Source organism: Nerophis ophidion, linkage group LG09 (assembly GCF_033978795.1).
Source record: "Nerophis ophidion isolate RoL-2023_Sa linkage group LG09, RoL_Noph_v1.0, whole genome shotgun sequence".
Classification (NCBI taxonomy): domain Eukaryota; kingdom Metazoa; phylum Chordata; class Actinopteri; order Syngnathiformes; family Syngnathidae; genus Nerophis; species Nerophis ophidion.
This window is the reverse complement of record NC_084619.1, coordinates 15999307-16021659: the sequence shown is the minus strand read 5'-3', so window position 1 is coordinate 16021659 and position 22353 is coordinate 15999307. Positions and strand designations below refer to the sequence as shown.

General features: G+C 40.3%; 1 protein-coding gene and 1 long non-coding RNA gene across 2 annotated transcripts in view; one reads left to right on the top strand and one right to left on the bottom strand.

Moving 5' to 3' along the window:
- LOC133559068 (uncharacterized) overlaps positions 1–14199 on the bottom strand; it is a 73303-nt gene extending 59104 nt beyond the window's left edge. Inside the window, exons 1-2 of the long non-coding RNA XR_009808081.1 lie at positions 14026–14199; positions 9533–9657 (exon numbers count right to left, since the gene is read on the bottom strand). This is a non-coding gene — a long non-coding RNA (uncharacterized LOC133559068). The remainder of the gene's footprint in view (positions 1–9532; positions 9658–14025) is intronic.
- The window catches only part of slc35f3b (solute carrier family 35 member F3b), a 148551-nt gene that overhangs the window by 22136 nt on the left and 104062 nt on the right, over positions 1–22353 (top strand). The gene's annotated exons all lie outside the window — the stretch shown is intronic.

Here is a 22353-nt window from a genome sequence, read left to right as displayed (position 1 = left end):
GACCACAAGCAGATATTGGCGAGAATTGTTACAGCTCCCATTGTCGTCCTCATTTTGTGAAATGGGTCGAAATAGCTCTTTGAGTGGTAAAGGTTGCCGACCCCTGGATTAGATAATAGAATGAGGCACATTAACAGAGCGGCATAGCTCGGTTGGTAGAGTGACCGTGCCAGCAACTTGAAGGTTGCAGGTTCGATTCCTGCTTCCGCCATCCTAGTCACTGCTTTTGTGTCCTTGGGCAAGACACTTTACCCACCTGCTCCCAGTGCCACCCACACTGGTTTAAATGTAACTTAGATAGTGGGTTTCACTATGTAAAGCACTTTGAGTCACTAGAGAAAAGCGCTATATAAATATAATCCACACTTCACTTCAACGCTAAAAAAACCCGCGTCTAACACAAGACAACATTCATACTTATACAAACTCACTTCTGACATGTCTATGTGTATTATAAAAACAAATTACATGTTTTGTAAGATAAAATGTGTCATATCCCCACTTTTTTAAAGCTGCTAAATTCTGTTCCACTTTGACTACTTACACTACATTGCCAAAAGTATTTGGCCACCCATCCAAATGTTCACAATCAAGTGTCCTAATCACTTGGCCCGGCCACAGGTGTACAAAATCAAGGACTTAGGCATGGAGACTGTTTCTACAAACATTTCTGAAAGAATGGGCCGCTCTCAGGAGTTCAGTGGTTTCCAGCGTAGAACTGTCATAGGATACCACCTGTGCAACAAATCCAGTCATGAAATTTCCTCGCTCCTAAATATTCCAAAGTCAACTTTTGGCTTTATTATAAGAAAATGGAAGAGTTTGGAAACAACAGCACCTCAGCCACAAAGTGGAAGGCCACGTAAATTGACAGAGAGGGGTCAGCAGATGCTGAAGCGAATAGTGCAAAGAGGTTGCCGACTTTCTGCACAGTCAGTTGCTACAAAGCTCCAAACTTCATGTGATTTTCCAAATTAGCCCTCGTACAGTACGCAGATCGCTTCATGCAATGGGTTTCCATGGCCGAGCAGCTGCATCTAAGCCATACATCACCAAGTCCAATGCAAAGCGTCGGATGCAGTGGTGTAAAGCACGTCGCCACTTGAATCTAGAGCAGTGGAGACGCCTTCTCTGGACTGATGGATCAGGCTTTTCCATCTGGCAATCTGATGGACGAGTCTGGGTTTGGAAATTGCCAGGAAAACGGTACATTTCGTACTGCATTGGGGATGAGTGTGAAATTTTGTGGAGGAGGAATTGTGGTGTCGGGTTGTTTTTCAAGAGTTGGGCTTGGCCCCTTAGTTTCAATGAAAGTAGATTTGAATGCTCCAGGATACCAAAACATTTTGAATAATTCCATGCTCCCAACTTTGTGGGAACAGTTTGGAGCGGGTCCGTTCCTCTTCCGACATGACTGTGCACCAGTGTACAAAGCAAGGTCCATAAAGACATGGGTAACATTGTCTGGTGTGGATGAACTTGACTGGCCTGCACAGAGTCCTGACCTGAACCCGATAGAACACCTTTGGGATGAATTATAACGGAGACTGAGAGCCAGGCCTTCACGGCCAACATCAGTGTGTGACCTCACCAATGCGCTTTCAGAAGAATGGTCGAAAGTTCCTATAAACACACTCCGCAACCTTGTGGACTGCCTTCCCAGAAGAGTTGAAGCTGTAATAACTGCAAAAGGTGGACCGATGACCCGATGACCGATAACCCTATAGGTTAGGAATGGGATGGCACTTCAAGTTCATATAGATGTCAACGCAAGTGGCCAAATACATTTGGCAATATAGTGTCTGATCTATGTGCTGCTTGTTGCTGCAGTCGTCTATAGCTGGCGAGTCTAACGTCTTTTAAAACGTAAACAAATTCATACTATTCCCTCTAACTAACCTCAAAGAAAAGTTTTTATGCAATATTTTTATTGATATTGTCTTAAATCGCCCAGCCCTATCTATCAAGGGTTGCCGATATTTTACTCTCAATGTCCCCAGAGCTTAATGTTTTATGTTTTTTTTTAATGATGCATTAGCTTGTCATAAGGAAAAAACATCTATCCCATTGCCGTGACAACCCTTATTTACTTGGGCTACAATAGGAGTGGATCAGCCTGGACACCTCATGTGTTGTTGTGTTCACTAAAATCATTGCCAACATTTTTTTTTTTTTTAAGATCGCTGCAAACATCTGGCAATCAAACACATTCTATTACCAACAAGTGACTTAATACCTTTATGAGTTGTGAGGCTGGCAACCTACTAGGTCTGCACAATTATTGCGTTTGTTATTTTCCTTTACTTGAAAATCAGACGCAGACACGGAAGAGAGGAATGGCTTGGCAGGATCTGCATCAAACATCAAGTAAGCTCCATGTGAATCCCTGGAGATTAATTTGCAGAGGTTTACAGCTGCCTGAGGGCAGTGAAAGACAGAGTTGCTTTTTGCATTTATATACTAAAACGTATTTTCTAAAAGAGCATTTTGGGCTACCAAGAGAATAACATGGCTAATTCCCACCAAGGAGCCAATTCAATTTGAAATGGTTGGGGGATCATGAGAGGCAACTATTTTTCAATATTAGTAATAGTATTAGGGATGTCAAGAATAACAAGTTAACACGTGTAATTAATCAAAAATAAATATTATAAAACATTTAGAGTCAAATTAGTGACATGGTCACAGTGAGCTAATGTGAGTATTCTACTGTAAATCATAATTAAAAACCCCAAGCAAAACAGTACATGAGGGCCTGAGCCACGAAATGTTTGCATGTATTAAAATGTGCAAACTTGAGAGCACACGCAAAGTTGATCTATCTACACAGAGAATTGTGATCTATTAAAGAGCAAAATATAGCACAAAACCCATTTAGAGTGTCTGTCTTCATGAATAAGCAGAATATATGGTGAAAAACAACGCCCACAATACTGGGAGGAGAAAATACAAATATAATCACTTACGACTTTTAATGTCATTTATCAAGACTTAAATAGTTTTTTTGTGTCTATATTTAACCAAGTTAAAATGTTTGTCCAAACTGACAGAGTTAGGCATAAATAGCTGGGAAAAAGGAGGCGTGCGTGCAGTAAAGACTGACAATTGTGTGTATTTCAACATATTTGGAATGTCAGAAATTAAAATATTAGATGTATTGTCTATTTAGCAGGGTTTCCCGCCTAAGCTAAAGTCTTAACAAGCTGCTGCGCTTAGTTCTGCCTCTGTCAGTACTTCTCTGCAGCACCAAGCATTGTCCCACCCACAGAACCATCTGATTGGTTACACGCAGAGCTGTGACAGCCAATCAGCAGTGCATATTCAGAGCGCATGGAGTCAGTGCAGTGGGGTGAGCAGAAAGGTGTTTAGCATTAAAGCATAAGGCTACGGACTCTCCCCAAATGATAATAAACACCTCCAGTCAACTACTAGTAACATCATTATGAGCCCGTTGATGTTCTAGAACCATAAGCAGCAACTCAGCTCACTCGCAGTCCTTGAGGTGAAGGTTATTTACCTTTTAGCTAACATTAGCTCATTTTGCGGTGTGTGTGCGTGCGTGCGTGTGTGTGTTACAGACAGCTAAACCCCGTCCGTCTGAGAGAAAGACAAGCATTATTGACCTACAGTTAACAACTAACTAATTTCACTTTACCTTTTTCTGTGTTAATTGAGCTGTGTTGAAGCAGCAAAAAACAACATTATGTTAAATGGAGAGTTTCCTGAAGTTGTATCTGATAGTTGACATAATAATGTAACTGCATCATAAAGCCTAAATGATCTCCATGGTGTTCAGGGATGAATAGTCTCTCCTATTGCTATTGTACTATTTTTCAGCTATAGTTACATTAATCATTAGTAATGAAGCAGCCTAGTTTTGAATGACAGAGTCCCTGCTATTCCATGTTGATAAAAATATAACATTTACATCATAAAAATCAACTACAGGTTTCCCAAATGCTGTAATAAATTAAGCATGATGAGTTGAACATATGTCAGCATGTGGCCCCACTTTTAACTCTTTTTTTCCAACGCTTATTGCAAATGCTTACTTATAGTAAGTCATTTATTTGACTTAGTAAGTCATTATTTTGTCATTATTTTGACTTAGTAAATTACCAAGTCAAATTATTGACTTACTAAGTCATAATAATGACATACTTAGTATCTCAGGTAACTAGGACTGTTTTGTTTTTACTTTATGGAAAAGATATTGAGATATATACCTATCGTATATCGCCATTTAGCAAATGGAGCGGAAAACACAACCAAAATTTGTAGGCTTATTCACGCAACAAAAGCAGCCTACTTCACTGCAGTCTTTAGTCTATTGCCCCCCAGGCTGTGGTGGCAGCAACGAAGTGGAGACGTGATGGCGACAGGCTGAGTTACACCGATCCCTACACCCACCCACCCCTTAGTCTGACCGCCAGAGAGACACCACCTTAACTAACAAATTTTCTGGGGGAAACACTGATTTAGCAACGTATTTAAATATATTTTAGTATGATTATAGCTGCTGCATGACTTAATGGGCTGATTAAAACAAATTCAGTTGATTTGTTTTGGTGTCTGTATTTTTTAATGGTACTCGTTTTTCATAAAAAGTATGTATTCTAATAGATCTCCGATGTGAAAAAACTTCATGCAATATGCATTTTCTTCCAGCTGGATCATTCCAGGCGTGCCATCACCGCTTCCAGTAGCGCACCCTTAACATGCTAAAAGTATGTTCTGTTGTCGAGACCGCACTTCATTATAGCCCAAAAAAGGTGGTATATAATATAGTTGTGTTCAACTACATAATAAAATGCCAAAGGTTGGACCATACGATGCTACGAATGTGGAGGAAATGAGTGTCTCCATGTTGTATACGCACAAAAACCTCATATCAATAGGACGGTCTCCACCACTTTTGCATTTGTCACCAATTGTACTCGCAGTCTTAGTAGATCAAATGCAACACACCCAATTTTAGTACACAAAATTGTAAGCTTGCACACACTGTTTAACAATTATTCATTTGGATCTTAGTAGACCAGACCCTAAGTGTTCACAATTGGTTTAGGATATACAGTATCTGTTGTGGACATGGATGTGAGCCGACAGACAGTCTTAGACGTACATCCCCCACCCCTTTAGGCGGCTGGCTGGTCCACAACCCCGAGCCCACCAAACAATCATGTATTTGGAATGCTTGCTCATATCAAGACAACACACAAGCCTCTTGTCTGCAACTCACTTTATGAGTTACTCAATGGAACTGCTCGGTCCAAAACACTCTGTGCTTGGTCAAAAGCATTGGGACATCTGGTCACAGGAAGAGAAATTGGAAGACAATATGGAGTTGTCAACTATTTTGTGACTGTAGAAGAAACGGTGTGGTCAGACGTCACTGGTGTTGTAGCTATAGTAGACAGACTTGCCTAGATTTAATTACCATTTCTACTCTTGTTACTTCCAAGTAACGAAAGTATGTTCATGCACTCGTCTGTACACTGGTGTTGAAAGTGTTTGTTTTCTTAAAAAACATATCAGTGGTATTTTTGTTTGGTCATAATTGTCTAATTCAGTGGTTCTCAAACATTTTTCATCAAGTATCACCTCAGAAAACACTCTCCAAGAACCACTATAATAATGGCCATTAAATACAGTAGCGTAGTATTCCTAAGTATTTACTAACAACAAAGCAGAGGTTTAAGTAAACAATTATATTTAATATTTGTGGCCCCTGTAACATATATACAAAATTTGAAGAGTAAAACTGTGTTTGAATATAAGAAAATAAAACACTGTGCTTTAATCAAGAGATTCTAAGGCGTACTACTCGGTGGAGCCCCGTTTCAGTAGTGTTACTTGTACCACAGTTTGAGAAACACTGGTCTAAATAAATAATAGACCAACATGATAAAATGTACACATTACATTTTAATGATGGAACAAAAAATAATTACAATGTTACTAGGGCTGCGAATCTTTGGGTGTCCCACAATTTGATTCAATATCGATTATTGGGGTCACGATTCGATTCAAAATCTATTTTTTTTTTTTTCAATTGAACACGATTCTCGATTCAAAAATGATTTTTTCCCCGATTTAAAAGGATTCTCTCTTTATTCAATACATAGGATTTCAGCAGGATCTACCCCAGTGTGCTGACATGCAAGCATAGTAGATTTTTGTAAAAAGCTTTTATAATTGTAAAGGACAATATTTTATCAACTGATTGCAATAACGGAAATTAGTTTTAACTATTAAACGAACCAAAAATATGAATTATTTTATCTTTGTGAAAATATTGGACACAGTGTGTTGTCAAGCTTATGAGATGCGATGCAAGTGTAAGCCACTGTGACACTATTGTACTTTTTTTTTTTATAAATGTCTGCGTGGCGCAGTGGGAAAGTTGCCGTGCGCAACCCGAGGGTCCCTGGTTCAAATCCCACCTAGTACCAACCTCGTCACGTCCGTTGTGTCCTGAGCAAGACACTTCACCCTTGCTCCTGATGGGTGCTGGTTGGCGCCTTGCATGGCAGCTCCCTCCATCAGTGTGTGAATGTGTGTGTGAATGGGTAAATGTGGAAGTAGTGTCAAAGCGCTTTGAGTACCTTGAAGGTAGAAAAGCGCTATACAAGTACAACCCATTTATCATTTATTTAATGATAATGTCAATGACGGATTTTTAATCACTGCTATGCTGAAATTATAACTAATATTGAATCTGTTGTTGATAATATTCATTTTTGTCTCACTACTTTTGGTTTGTTCTGTGTCGTGTTTGTGTCTTCTCTCAGTTGCTCTGTTTATTGCAGTTCTGAGTGTTGCTGGGTCTGGTTTGGTTTTGGAATTGGATTGCATTGTTATGGCATTGCTGTGTATTGTTTTAGTGGATTGATAAAAAAATAAATAAATAAAATAGAAAATAAATAAAATAATAATAAAAAAAATAAAAATCGATTTTAAAATAAATGAGAATCGATTCTGAATCGCGATTCAAATTCGAATCGATTTTTTCCCCACACCCCTAAATGTTACCAAACATCAATCAGTTTTCTACTGCTTTTCCCATTCGGGGTCGCATCGAGGCTGAAGCCTATCCCTGCTGCACTCTGGCGGAAGGCAGAGTACACTCTGGACAAGTCGCCACCTCATCGCAGGGCTAAGGACAACATTCACACTCACATAATAGTTAAAGTTTGATTCCTCATAGTTATGCACTCCAAATTGCCAACAGTTTGTGTATACAACTTTGTGTATTTAAATAATGTAACACTATACTATAGCAGTTCTCATAACATTCCTATTGTTAACATTTGAGCGTCAAATACACGTTTATGTTCCATTTCCATTATTTCTTGTTAAATACAATTATTTTAATTTGAGTGTACGCACTGTGCATAATTTAATTTTACACTCCGCTCGAGAAAAGTGAATACTTTGCACCCCGCTATGCACCTAGCTCTACTAGTGTTAGCGATAGCGATGTGATATGGGTTTAATTAAGGGTTGCAGTAGGCCTAATGATGGAATTAGGATGGCATTGTGTTTATATGTATGAGTGCACATGTCTATGTGTTAATAATATAAATTGTGATATTTAAGACACGTAATATTGGACCTAATTTTTTTCTGTGCTATGAGAATTTTTTTCAGTTCTACTATTGTTTTTCAATTAGTAGCACTGGTGCTCCTAGTGAAAAAGCTAAGCGTACAGCCCTGTTATATTTTCCTACTAATATATTTGTTTTCCATTTTGACATAATTTTTTTTTACGTATACTGCATAAAATTGCATTCTTTTTTAAACTTTAATAGTAATGAGTGTGAAGGTTGTCTGTCTATCTGTGTTGGCCCTGCGATGAGGTGGCGACTTGTCCAGGGTGTACGCCGCCTGAGCCCGATTGTAGCTGAGATTGGCACAAGCGCCCCCCGCGACCCCAAAAGGAATAAGCGGTAGAAAATGGATGGATGGATGGATGGATAGTAACCAACAATGCAACAAAGGTTATATTATCCTTTTAAACACTTTTTTGTCAAATAAATACTTAAACATCTGCTTGACTTATGATTTCAAAGCAAGTTATTCATTAAATTGTATGCTGTAAACATGATTACCAGTATGTATTTTACGATAACATTTACAGTGTTTTTTACAGCATGATGCTGTAAATTGAAAAAAAAAAAAAATACAATTGTTTATTTACGGAATAATTCTGCCGACTCAGTAGCCAGTTTTCCTTTACCGTAAAATCTACGGTTGTTGTTTTTACGTGAAAATGGCAGCTCTGTTGCCAGTTTAATAAAATAGTTATTATGTATTTTCCTTTTACCGTAACATGTTGCTGAAAAAACACGGAATATTTCACAGTAAGATTCAGGTGACTGAGTAGCCAGGTTTTACTGTAAAATCTACAGATTACTTTTTATTTTTACAGTGTACGTAAATATATATTAAATAATCAAATGCATAGGTAGGCAAATATATATATTATTCGCTGTTACAAGCGACCTTCTGAAGGCAGCCAGCAATAGCTGTGATGTGGCCCTCAATGAAAACAAGTTAGACACCCCTGTCATAGACATTGTGGATGAAGACATGGAAAACTACTATTTTCATCACTTAATTGCATGTTTTTGATTACTTCTAAACTAATATGGTTTAAATAAAAAAAAAAAAAAAATCGCCATTCCCAGACTTCCCTGCTCTTCTATAGACACCATGGCCTTGTTTTCTTCATACTCGTTCAGTATTTCCTCAAGCAGTTTGAGGAAAACATCAGTAGAAGAGGATGCAAAATAAATGGGTTGTACTTGTATAAAATACTAGCGGCTTACCTTCTTTTTCTTTCATTTTTAAGCACCGGGTCTGTCCTTTCTCTGTTTGTCCGCAGGTTTTATAATTCAACTATAAAACAAGTGCCAATATTGTCAGCATTAGAGGGGCTCTTTAACTTAACTCAATATTAATAATTAATCTATGTAGGTGGTGACATTTGACAAGCTTTAACACAGCATACAAACAAAATCTCCGTCAGATTTGTAATGTGAGGCAACACACACATGCACACAAACACAGTATTTTTATGACTTAATTACACGTTTTCGATTACTTCAAAACTAACATGGTTAAAATTATGGTAAAAAAAAAGACAAAAAAAATTTGTTATTTCTGGACTTCCCTGCTCTTCTATAGACACCATGGCCTTGGTTTTCTCATGCTCGTACAATATTTCCTCAAACAGTTTAAGGAAAAACTCAGTAGAAGAGGACGCAAAATAAAATACTAGCGGCTTACCTTCTTTTTCTCTCGCTTTTAAACAACGGGTCTGTTCTTTTTGTTTGTCCGCAGGTTCTATAATTCAACGATAAAGTAAGTGCCAATATCATCAGCATTAGAGCGGCTTTTAACTTAACTCAATATTAAGAATTAATTTCTGTGGGCGGTGACATTTGACAGGCTTTGACACTGCATACAAACGAAATCAGATTTGTAACATGATGGAACACACACACGCACGCACGCGCACACGCACCTTTTTGAAGACACTCCAAAGCAGCAAATGCTCTCATGGTGGATGACTTTGGCTCACCAATGATCAGACAGCTGCTTGATGGGCGGTGAAAGTGACACGCCTGGAACCCGCCGGCCCTCTGAGCACTTCAAACACACAAATGAAAATCTCTGGAGCTCAGTGATGCCGCACAATTAAGCAGAAAATTAACCTCTTCAGCCTATTTGGTGAGAAAGAATGACTGATGTCGCCTCTTGCGTAGTTATTGGAACTAATTCAAATGATTTAATACAAACAACAGAGTTCCCATTAGTAAGATTGATCAAAACATGGCTGAGTCTCACATATTTTTACAGTCATTGTGCTTTAGTAGAGTATTTTCTTTTGAAAGCAGTGAGGAAAATGTGTAAATCATTCAGGACTTAGATTTTTTTTTTTTTTTACTATTCTAGTCAGTTGTTTTAAGTTCAGCAAAGTTTCCAAGGTCGGCGTGGTTGTATGAAATCCCTGTCTGACACTTTTAAGCTTTGCAGCATCACATTGCTTCCAAAGAGGGCGAATAACTGATGTTAGCCTGCTGGAGGCCACAATAAATCATACATTCAAGGAAGAAAGGCATTTTGTGCAGCTTTGATGAAATGCATGGTGCTTTTCCCGTTCATTAACCTCAGCCTCGAAATACTACACGACCAATAACACATTTTTTTCAGGCTAATAAATACTATCAGACTACTTTGCAGCAATGTGAGTGCAATATGCCTGTGTAATACACACAAAACTTAATGCAATGTAATAAAATCATAGTGCAACACCATCATTCCAAACATGGCGGTCAAACTAAAACAAGGAGTGACATATTTTAAGTGTACTTTTGTGTTTTGTTCAAGCACGAATAAAGAAGTCCCCCTTGCCTCTTGTGGCCCTCTTGAAACCTTACCGCCCCTTAGGAGAGGTAAATCATGGTTTCCCCTCGACTGCCAAGATACCTGTGGCGGTGGGGCGTGGTCCCCATGATGTCATTGAATAATTTGCCTAATCTGCTATGATTTAGGCTAAAAAAAGTATACTTCCATCTATCCATCCATCCATCCATTTTTTACCACTTATTCCCTTTGGGGTGGCAGGGGGCGCTGGTGCCTATCTCAGCTACAATTGGGTGGAAGGCGGGGTACACCCTGGACAAGTCGCCACCTCCTCGCAGGGCAAACACAGATAGACAGACAACATTCACACTCACATTCACACACTAGGGCCAATTTAGTGTTGCCAATCAACCTATCCCCAGGTGCATGTATTTGGAAGTAGGAGGAAGCCGGAGTACCCGGAGGGAACGCACGCAGTCACGGGGAGAACATGCAAACTCCACAAAGAAAGATCCCGAGCCCGGGATTGAACCCAGGACTACTCAGGACCTTCGTATTGTGAGGCAGACGCACTGTATACATACATTTAAAATGAAATCATAGTATTAATTAATAAATTTTTCAAAATTAATACTATTAAGATATGTTTCTATATCATTTTGTCATATTTTCAATTATTGTTATTTATTGTACAATGTACTTTGAGCATTTTGTGTATCCTGCCTTCTGCTCCAATGCATCTGGGATAGGCTGCAGCAACCCCGTAACCCCGAGAGGCACAAGCGGTAGAAAATAGATGGATTGGTGATTGATTCTCAAACTACAAAGTATCAAAGGTCAGAGTTGTGTATAGGGACAGTATGTATAGGGGTCACCAAAGACATGTGCGGTTGTGCCTGGAAGCATTCAATTGCAGTCTTACTGACGTTGTTTTATATAAACCAAAATAATAAGTCTCAATGTAGTTCTAAACATACTCCAGCTCATAAACCTACAACAAAACATGCTTAAGTATAATTTTGGGACACTTTTGCGGCTGTATTTAACGCACGCCGCTGTATAGAGTGCTATGAATTTTTATACATTTCCCACATTGCATTGCTTTTAGCCATATTAGAAAGCTTTGTTTGTAAACTCGCTCATTGTTGCTGATAACATTTGCGGGAAAAAGTATGACTTTTGTGTGAAGTATGTCAACTGTGGTGGCTACCTCCAATGTATTGTTTGTATTTACTGCATTGTATGTCTGTGCTTTTACTTTTGTTTTTCTTGGATTTTGCTCTGTTGAGTCTGCATAGCTTCTTGATTTTACTGTCACTATACTTGAAGACTGAACTAATGCTGCTTTTTACTGCAATATGTATTAGTTTGGTTTGGATTATTGGTGACACATGCTGAATATGTGCAATTTTGGGAAAAAAACAAGTTTTCTCAAACAAAGTGTATCCACTCACTGTTACTGAGTGTGATGTACAGCATTGTTTTTTTCAACCACTGTGCTGTGGCACACTAGTGTGCCGTGAGATACAGTCTGGTGTGCCGTGGGTGTAATTTCACCTATTTGGGATAAAAAAAATTTTTGCAAACAAGTAATTATAGTCAGCAAATAATGTGCCGTTGTTGAGTGCCTGTCCTGCCTAGAGCTCGGCAGTGTAACCGTGGTATACTCTTCCATATCAGTAGGTGGCAGCCTGTCGCTAATTGCTTTGTAGATGTCGGAAACACGTCGTGTGAGACGACGAGGGTCTGTCGTCGTATCTAATGCTTAAACCAATAGTAAACAAAAGGTGAGTGCCCCTAAGAAAAGTAATTGAAGCTTAGGGAAGGCTATGCAGAGCGAAACTAAAACCTAACTGGCTACAAAATAAATAAAAACAGAATGCTGGACAACAGCAAAGACTTACTTTGGAGCAAAAGACGGCGACCACAATGTACATCCGTACATGACATGACAATCAACAATGTCCCCACTAAGAAGAATAGCAAAAACTGAAATATTCTTGATTGCTAAAACAAAATAGATGCAGGTAATTGCGCTCACAGGAAGACATGAAACTGCTCCAGGAAAATACCAACAAAAAAGGAAAAGACACTAAAATAGGAGCATTAGACAAGAACTAAAACACGTCACACAGGAAAACAGCAAAAAACTCCAAATAAGTCACGGCGTGATGTGACAGGTGGTGACAGTACACCTACTTTGAGACAAGAGCTATATTGATGCATGCTTGGCTATGGTTTAAAGCAGTGGTTCTTAAACTTGTTGGAGGTACCGAACCCCACAAGTTTCATATGCGCCTTCACCGAACCCTTCTTTAGTGAAAAATAAAATGCATTTTTTTCAAATTCAAGACAAAGTTATGTTGTTGTTTTTTTACTGGTGCAAAAAATAAACCGTGCATGAACATCACCTTGTTCAAAGAGCAACACACACAGTGCATTAACTCACAACAAATTATCCATCCATCCATTTCCTATCGCTTATTCCCTTTGGGGTCGCGGGGGGGGCTGGTGCCTATCTCAGCGACAATCGGGGGGAAGGCGGGGTACACCCCGGACAAGTCGCCATCTCATCGCAGGGCCACAACAAAATAAACACCTGCAAATCTGATGGAAAATTAGAGGGAACACTGTTTGGGGGTATCCACAATACGCTAATAGGGAGAAGTTTTTATTTACACGATGAGTTGGGTGTGTCTTGACCTCAGCGGTGGAGGCTCCGCCGAACCCCTAAGGTTCGATCGAACCCAGGTTAAGAACCACTAGTTTAAAGTCCATCCATCCATTTCCTACCGCTTATTCCCTTTTGGGGTCACGGGGGCGCTGGCCCCTATCTCAGCTACGATTGGGCAGAAGGCGATGTACACCCTGGACAAGTCCCCACCTCGTCGCAGGGCCACAACAAAATAAACACCTGCAAATCTGATGGAAAATTAGAGGGAACACTGTTTGGGGGTATCCACAATACGCTAATAGGGAGAAGTTTTTATTTACACGATGAGTTGGGTGTCTTGACCTCAGCGGGGGAGGCTCCGCCGAACCCCTAAGGTTCGATCGAACCCAGGTTAAGAACCATTAGTTTAAAGTCCATCCATCCATTTCCTACCGCTTATTCCCTTTTGGGGTCGCGGGGGGCGCTGGCGCCTATCTCAGCTACGATTGGGCAGAAGGCGATGTACACCCTGGACAAGTCGCCACCTCATCGCAGGGCCAACACAGATAGACAGACAACATTCACACTCACACTCACACACTAGGGCCAATTTGGTGTTGCCAATCAACCTATCCCCAGGTGCATGTCTTTGGAGGTGGGAGGAAGCTTAAGTACCCGGAGGGAACCCACACATTCACGGGGAGAACATGCAAACTCCACACAGAAAGATCCCGAACCTGGGATTGAAACCAGGACTGCATGACCTTTGTGTTGTGAGGCAGACACACTAACCCCTCTTCCACTGTGAAGCCCTGGTTTAAAGTCATATCCAACAATTGTGATGACTTTTTACTGCTGCTGAGTTTAATTTTTTAACGATTTCTGCTGGTTGTGTGCCTCCGGGTTTTTTAAATGACAAAATTGTGCCTTGGTTTAAAAAAGGTTTAAAAACACTGATGTACAGTACCAGTCTCCCTTGTCTATGTATGCTTGCTTACCTCACACACTCTCGCCTCCCAGGCTAACTTCATTTTCCTGGATGCAATATAAATGCTTCCCGCATTTTTTGGCACAACAGGACATGTTTACTCGACAAATAACTCTTCTTCAATTACAAATAATGTCCGATGAGGAAGTGCTGTGTCAAATTGGTGTACAACTTGGCGCCTTGTAGTCACGTGAGTGGTTTTGACCAATCAGATATGACACCGGCTTGCCAATACCCTCTCAGTAAAGTGGCACGCTGGCTCCATCTAGTGGTGCGCACTGCTCATGAACACCATTTGAAATATGTATGAAAAAAATCATACCAATACAAATGTACAAACCAACCATCCATCCATTTCTACCGCTTATTCCCTTTTGGGGTCGCGGGTGGCGCCTATCTCAGCTACAATCGGGCGGAAGGCGGGGTACACCCTGGACAAATCGCCACCTCATCGCAGGGCCAACACAGATAGACAGACAACATTCACACTCACATTCACACACTAGGGCCAATTTAGTGTTGCCAATCAACCTATCCCCAGGTGCATGTCTTTGGAAGTGGGAGGAAGCCGGAGTACCCGGAGGGAACCCACGCATTCACGGGGAGAACATGCAAACTCCACACAGAAAGATCCCGAGCCTGGATTTGAACCCAGGACTGCAGGACCTTCGTATTGTGAGGCAGACGCACTAACCCCTCTGCCACCGTGAAGCCCACAAACCAACCAATACAAGTTAAAATTGGCATTGCTGGATTAGTGTTTAACTGAGCTGCAAATAAGAGACATGTTCGAAGCTGACAATGACAAGCTTAAGTAATAAAAACAGTAGGCCTTAGCAAAATCTTTTTAAGGTGGTACTTGGTGTAAAGAGGCCTGACCTTCCCAAAACGTACGTTTTGCACAAAAAGTGCATTAAAAAGGGTAAATTCTGGTTCTGTTTTTGTTTAGTCTTTACTTGAAAGAACAATGCACAGAAACGTTGGACAAAAGCAGATATTCTCTGCACCAGATTAGAATCAGAATCAGAATCAGAAAAGTTTTATTGCCATTGTTTGAGAACAGGTTCACAAACTAGGAATTTTACCTGGTGCATTCGTGTATCATAAAAGACAAATAACACAGAATGGAATAACATGAGCTGTAATTGAGCTATCAGATCTTGGTATTGTTCACGTGTCTGATGGCCGAGGGGAAAAAACTGTTCAGGTGGCGGGAGGTGTGGGTCTGGATGGACCGTAGTCTCCTGCCTGAGGGAAGAGGGGAGAATATTTTGTGTCCAGGGTGAAAAGAGTCAGCTGTGATCCGACCCACACGCCTCCTGGTCTTGGAGGAGAACAGGTCCTGGAGTTGTGGGAGTTTGAAACCAATCACCATCTCAGCAGCACGTACCTTGCGCTGCAGTCGATGCTTGTCCCGCAGCATTACAGTTTAATAGCTAATTTCCATCTGCAGCCCTACCTAAATTAAAGCGATACAAATAACATACATAAATATATAATTATAAGAATAAAATTATACTATAGGATGTAAACAAATTAAGAAAAGTCATAAAATGTCCTTTCATTGACACATACTTATTATACAATACAACCTTGCTCTTGTTCACATCTGTCATTACTGTATTTGTAAAACACAACCATGATTTTAGCACACACACCTCCCAGCTTACAATAAAATGCTCTCATGCATAAATATAATACACATTGAGTTGACATGTCAAACATAGTGTCCACCTTAGTGACCGGGTGAGCAGCTTGGATTTCTCCAAAGCCAATTTTTAACTTCAATTGTGAATGAAGAGTAATCTGTTAGACTTTTCAAGTTTGTTGTGAGGTCGTTCCATTCCTTTATGGCTTCATGTGAAAAGGCTGATTGTGCAAAATAAGTTTTACTGTACATCTGGGTACGCTACACCGCCACCTGGTGGAGGCTTGTGTGTTTCTAGTGGTCACAGCAGATGTAAACTGGACAAAGTGCTTAAGTGGCGCTGGCACAGTGTTATTTAGGATTACATGGGCCATTCGTATTGATGCTAATCTTTGGATGTTAGCAAAATTTACCAACCTATGTTTTTGGAGAACTAAACAGTGATGGTGGTGTAGTGGTTTCCGGTCAAGGATTGTTTGTGCAAGAATTCCATTGGCCTCAGTGTCATTTTGCTTGCCAGGGACCAACATGTTGTACAATAATAAAAACGAGACATTGGACATTTGGTCAGGACACCACCTGAACGCCTCTCTAGGGAGGTGTTTGGGTAGGAGGCCATGGGAAAGACCCAGGACACGTAGGAGAGACTATAGCTATGTCCCAATTCAGGGTCTGCATCCTTCGAAGGGCGAATTTGAAGGCCGCTTATGTCACAACGCTGCCCGAAGGCTGTCCCAATTCATTCAAATTCGAATGCACCCTTCTGTTTCCTGTATTTATGGCCTGCCATATCCCAAGATGCTTTGCGCGCCTTTGTCCAACCCGGATCTTTTCGACGATGGCGGCAAATACAAGCAGCGGCACCGGCAGCGAATACACGTTCAACCAGGAAATCCTCCGCAGGCTAGACTGTCCCGTTTAACAACAGGTGACGTATCCTACGGAGGTCCTCCTAAGGGTGCAGACCCTGAATTGGGACACAGCTTATGTCTCACGGCTGGCCTTGGAATGCCTCGGGATCCCCCGGGAGGTGTCGGACGAAGTGGCTGGGGAGAGGGAAGCCTGGGCTTCCCTGCTTAGGCTGCTGCCCCTGCGACCCGACCTTGGATAAGCAGAAGAAGATGGATGGATGGATGGAATAATCATTGCATTAAAATCATTTTGAGGTGCCTCCAGTGTTAACAAATTCCTGTTACATATGTACATTTTTATGTTGTACTTAAGACTCTGGCACATATGTTTGACAATTGACAGGGCACTTCATATGATTTTTTTTTAACCACAAAAATATTAATTGCCCTTTCCTGCTCCGTCATTAATGAAAATATAATGGCAAAATTCCCAGACATCCCGGCGTAGAAAAAAAATGTCAGGAACATATTGAAGTGAAACCCAATATTTAAGTTACATTTAAACCAGTGTGGGTGGCACTGGGAGCACGTGGGTAAAGTGTCTTGCCCAAGGACACAACGGCAGTGACTAGGACGGCGGAAGCGGCAATCGAATCTGCAACCCTCAAGTTGCTGGCACGGCCACTCTACCAACCGAGCTATACCGCCCCACTTTGTTTTAATCACGTATTTCAGTTATTTGTGTTGAACACTCTATTTACCTCTATTTTGTTTCACTGTAAAACAAGTACCAAATTAAATTCAAGTTCTATTGAAAAAAAAAAAGGATCACAAACGTTTCACATAAATAAAAAAAAGTGTGATTGTTTTTTTGTAATGGTGAGGTGCTTAAACAAAATATTTCTGTAATGGTGAGGTGCTTAAAATAATTGCTTAAGGCCCCAATTTAGTAAGTGAACAATTTGAGAACTTTTTATTTAGTACAGGGATAGCCAACTTGATTATTTCCATGAAGCTAAAGGCCTGGCGGGTTGGATTTTCCCTTCTCTATTATTTCTATTTTCTATATTCTGGAGAATAAATTCTAAATAATGTAAATAATTCAATGTATATACTCTGATGATTAACTTGTGTGATGACTGTATTATGCTGATAGTATATATTTGTACCATGAATTTATTAACGTGGACCCCAACTAAAACAAGTTGAAAAACTTATTCGGGTGTTACCATTTAGTCGTCAATTGTACGGAATATGTACTGAACTGTGCAATCTATTAATACAAGTTCCAACAATCAATTAATCAACCAGCGTTCTCTACAGTAGATATTGGACTATGGTATTTTTATTTTGTTAGAGTTACAGGAGCGCTCTGCTGTTTTTAAAGGACCTTCTCCAAAAAAGCTAGCCAAAAATCATCTCTATGACAGCCCTTTAGTTTTTTTAAGAATCAGCCGCAAAAATATAACACGATTTTTTTAACTGAACTCGTTAAAGTTGAATAGCCTGAATGACGAGAAAGAGAGGACCTAAAATGGAACTTTGAGGAACAAAACTAGTGCATCTAAAGAAGTTGAACAAACGACCACTAACATCTGAAGTAAACAAGCTAAAGCATAAATGACATTATTAAAAAAAATTGGTAACTCCCAAGAAGTAGAGGACTTATAGGAGTGCCTTGTGGAACGCCTGAGTTATGTAAATGACAAAATTGCACCCCCAGTGCTTTATGTTTGCTTGCAAGATTAAAATGTCAATGCAAGTATCTGCCATTGGTCCAAGTTCTTCTATAGTAAGGAATTTCAAACTGTGGTAGGCAGGCTCATCTAGTGGTATGCTAAAGAGTTACTTGATTAAAGTCAAGTGTTTTTTTCCCAATATTCTAATACATTGTTACTCTTCTGTGTGTAATGTTACAACGGCAACAGCAACAAATATCAAAGATACTTGTTGTATTAACTTATTCTTTTATTCTAATTAATAATTAATAGTATTTTAAAAGTTAAATAAAATTGGAGAACCAAGTTTTTTCTGAGGGGGCGGTATAGCTCGGTTGGTAGAGTGGCCGTGTCAGCAACTTGAGGGTTGCAGGTTCAATCCCCGCTTCTGCCATCCTAGTCACTGCTGTTATGTCCTTGGGCAAGACACTTTACCCACCTGCTCCCAGTGCCTCCCACACTGGTTTAAAAATGTAACTTAGATATTGGGTTTCACTATGTAAAACGCTTTGAGTCACTAGAGAAAAGCGCTATATAAATATAATTCACTTCACTTCACTGAGGCCTCCAGTTGAATGTCCCTGATTTAGGGTGCTAATGTTACTTCTTATATAGGCTTTTTACTATTACACTAAAAACTACAGTACATCCAACTTCATTTGGTATGAAAGTGCTTTTGTTTCCCGTTGTCAATAGTTGTTTCAGGGCAGCATGGTGGCACAGGGGTTAGTACGTGTGCCTCACAGTACAAAGGTCCTCTGTTCAATCCTGGGCTTGGGATCTTTCTTTGTGGAGTTTGCATGTTCTCCCCTTGACTGCTTCCGGGTACTCCGGCTTTCTCCCACCTCCAAAGACATGCACCTGGGTTGATTGGCAACACTAAATTGGCCCTAGTGTGTGAATGTGAGTGTGAATGTTGTCTGTCTATCTGTGTTGGCCCTGCGATGAGGTGGCGACTTGTCCAGGGTGTACGCCGCCTTCCGCCCGAATTCAGCTGAGATAGGCTCCAGCGACCCCATAAGGGACAAGTGGTAGAAAATGGATGCATGGATGGAAAATATGTGTCGTGACTTGTATTGTTCCAATGTAATATTATGACAACAATATGACAATAGGGCAAAAAGGGGGAAGTGATTTGACTGATCTATCCATCCATCCATTTACTACCGCTTGTCCCTTTTGGGGTCACGGGGGGTGCTGGAGCCTTTCTCAGCTGCATTCGGGTGGAAGTCGGTGTACACCCCGGACAAGTCGCCACCTCATCGTAGGGCCACAGACAACATTCAAACACTAGGGCCAATTTTTAGAGTTGCCAATCAACCTATCCCAGGTGCATGTCTTTGGAGGTGGGAGGAAGCCGGACTACCCGGAGGGAACCCACGCAGTCACGGGGAGAACATGCAAACTCCACAAGGAAAGATCCCAAGCCCAGGATCGAATCCAGGACCTTCGTATTGTGAGGCACACGTATTAACCCCTGTGCAACTGTGCTGAGAGTGAATATATTCACATTTAAAGAGCAACTGCCGTGTGTTCTACAATAATGTATTTGTTTATATAGTTTTATAACTATTTGTATATTACATTTCTGCAGAGCCACTTTTCTTTGATTTATCATCACCTGTCTTTCACTTCTTGACCACCTTCTCAGCAAGAATATGATATGACAAGATACTATTGTGAGACGGTTAAAGATTGGATTTATTAAAATGACACTCCATCCATCCACTTTCTACCGCTTGTCCCTTTTGGGGTCGCTGGAGCCTATCTTAGCTGCATTCGGGCGGAAAGCGGGGTACACTCTGGACAAGTCGCCACCTTATCGCAGGGCTAAAATGACACTCATCTTTATTTATTTTTTTATTTAGTTCCGTGTGGCGGGGCTCTCCCTTAGAGATAGGGTGAGAAGCTCTGCCATCCGGGAGGAACTCAAAGTAAAGCCGCTGCTCCTTCACATCGAGAGGAGCCAGATGAGGTGGTTCGGGCATCTGGTCAGGATGCCACCCGAACGCCTCCCTAGGGAGGTGTTTAGGGCACGTCCAACCGGTAGGAGGCCACGGGGAAGACCCAGGACAGGTTGGGAAGACTATGTCTCCCGGCTGGCCTGGGAACGCCTCGGGATCCCCCGGGAAGAGCTAGACGAAGTGGCTGGGGAAAGGGAAGTCTGGGTTTCCCTGCTTAGGCTGTTGCCCCCGCGACCCGACCTCGGATAAGCGGAAGAAGATGGATGGATGGATATTTAGTTCTTATGCCTTTAGCATACTCCTCAAACATATATATATATTTTTAGCAGTGAAAGACTTAAACATACAATAAATAAATAAAAAATGGACAATGTGAGGGTTGCTTGTATTACAGGTATTGTGTAATATAGGAATTGGTGCAGTTGAAATGCATTTATTTCACAAAAATAACCTTGGAGGAACTTCAGCTTGTGTAACGAAATTTCTTTCTTATCGGTGCTGTAAAGTTAAAATTTGAATGACAATAAAAAGGAAGTCTAAGTCTAAGTCTCTAAGTCAGGGGTCGGGAACCTTTTTGGCTGAGAGAGCCCTGAAAGCCAAATATTTTAAGAATGCATTTCCGTGAGAGCCATATCATAATTTTTAACACTGAATAGAATACAATAGAATAGAATAGACTTTATTGTCATTATATTTGCATATAACGAGATTAAAGACTCCAAATTAAGGTGCGGTTGTGGGAACAAATATGGGGTAAAATAAATAACACAAAAGGTAATAAAGGAAAAACTAACAATTGAAATAAACAGACTACTATCTATTAAAAATAACAAGCAATCCTGTACAATATAAAAAACACTATAGAAATACAAAATACTGTACAATATACAAAACAAGTCAAGAGTACCGAAGTAATAATACAACTAAATGCGAGCATTTTTTAAGTAAGACCAACATTTTTAGAGTATAATAAGTCTCTAATTCTTTTTTAATAACATTGTTATTGCTTGAACAGGTGCGGTAGAAAATGGATGGATGGATTAAAGTGCATGAGAATGTTTTATATTTTGAACATTATTTTTAACATCGTGATCACCAACGGAATTATTCATTACTTATCGTGTTAAGCAATGTCAGCTAAGGTTTATCTGAGAGCCAGATGCAGTCATCCAAAGAGCCACATCTGGCTCTAGAGCCATAGGTTCCCTACCCCTGCTCTAAGTCTTTGAATATTATGAAGGACACATACAAGTGATTTGTGCGTTGTACTGTAATTCGACAGCAGAGGGAGCTAGTGGCATTTACAGTATTGATGAATAAATACTGTATATTTGACAATTCAGAAGCATGACTGTTGACAGTGTGAGCAGTGCACTAGTAGGTCAAATGCATTGAGGGTTTATAGTTTGATCAAGTAAGTTAAATTGGAGAGGCTGGATGATGATTATTCTTGCAGGAGAGCACTCTCTCATGTGGAGTGTGACTCTTAAGAGCTGCCTTCAAGTGTTCCAGCTTGACACCATTTAACAGCTGCTTCTGGACTTTATGGGTCAATTGAAAAACTGCAGTAATAATAGTTTTGTATTTGTAAAAGCACTTTACATTGAAAAAACTATCTAAAAGTGCTACAGTGCATTTAAATTTTTTTTTTTTTTAAAAGGCGCAGAGCTCGGTTTGTAGAGCGGCCGTGCCAGCAATTTCAGGGTTGCAGGTTCGATCCCCGCTTCCGCCATCCTGGTCACTGCCGTTGCGTCCTTGGACAAGACACTTTACCCACCTGCTCCCAGTGCCACCCACACTGGTTTAAATGTAACTTAGATATTGGGTTTCACAATGTAAAGCGCTTTGAGTCACTTGAGAAAAGCGCTATATAAATATAATTCATTTCACTTTTTTTTCTTTAAAACAACACAAATATGTAAAAAATACAACACGTCTTAAGAATTTAGGGCTGTCAAAGTTAACGCATGAATCACAAAAATGATCACATTAATCATGAAATACGCAGATTAATCACTCAATTTATTTGGAGTACATAGATGCTCTTTTATCTTAACCTTTATACAGTGTTTTTTGACTCAATTATTGTAAATGAAAAAAAAAAAAAAACGGTGCCAATTTTTATTTTTTTCTGTAAAATTATGGCAACTGAGCTGC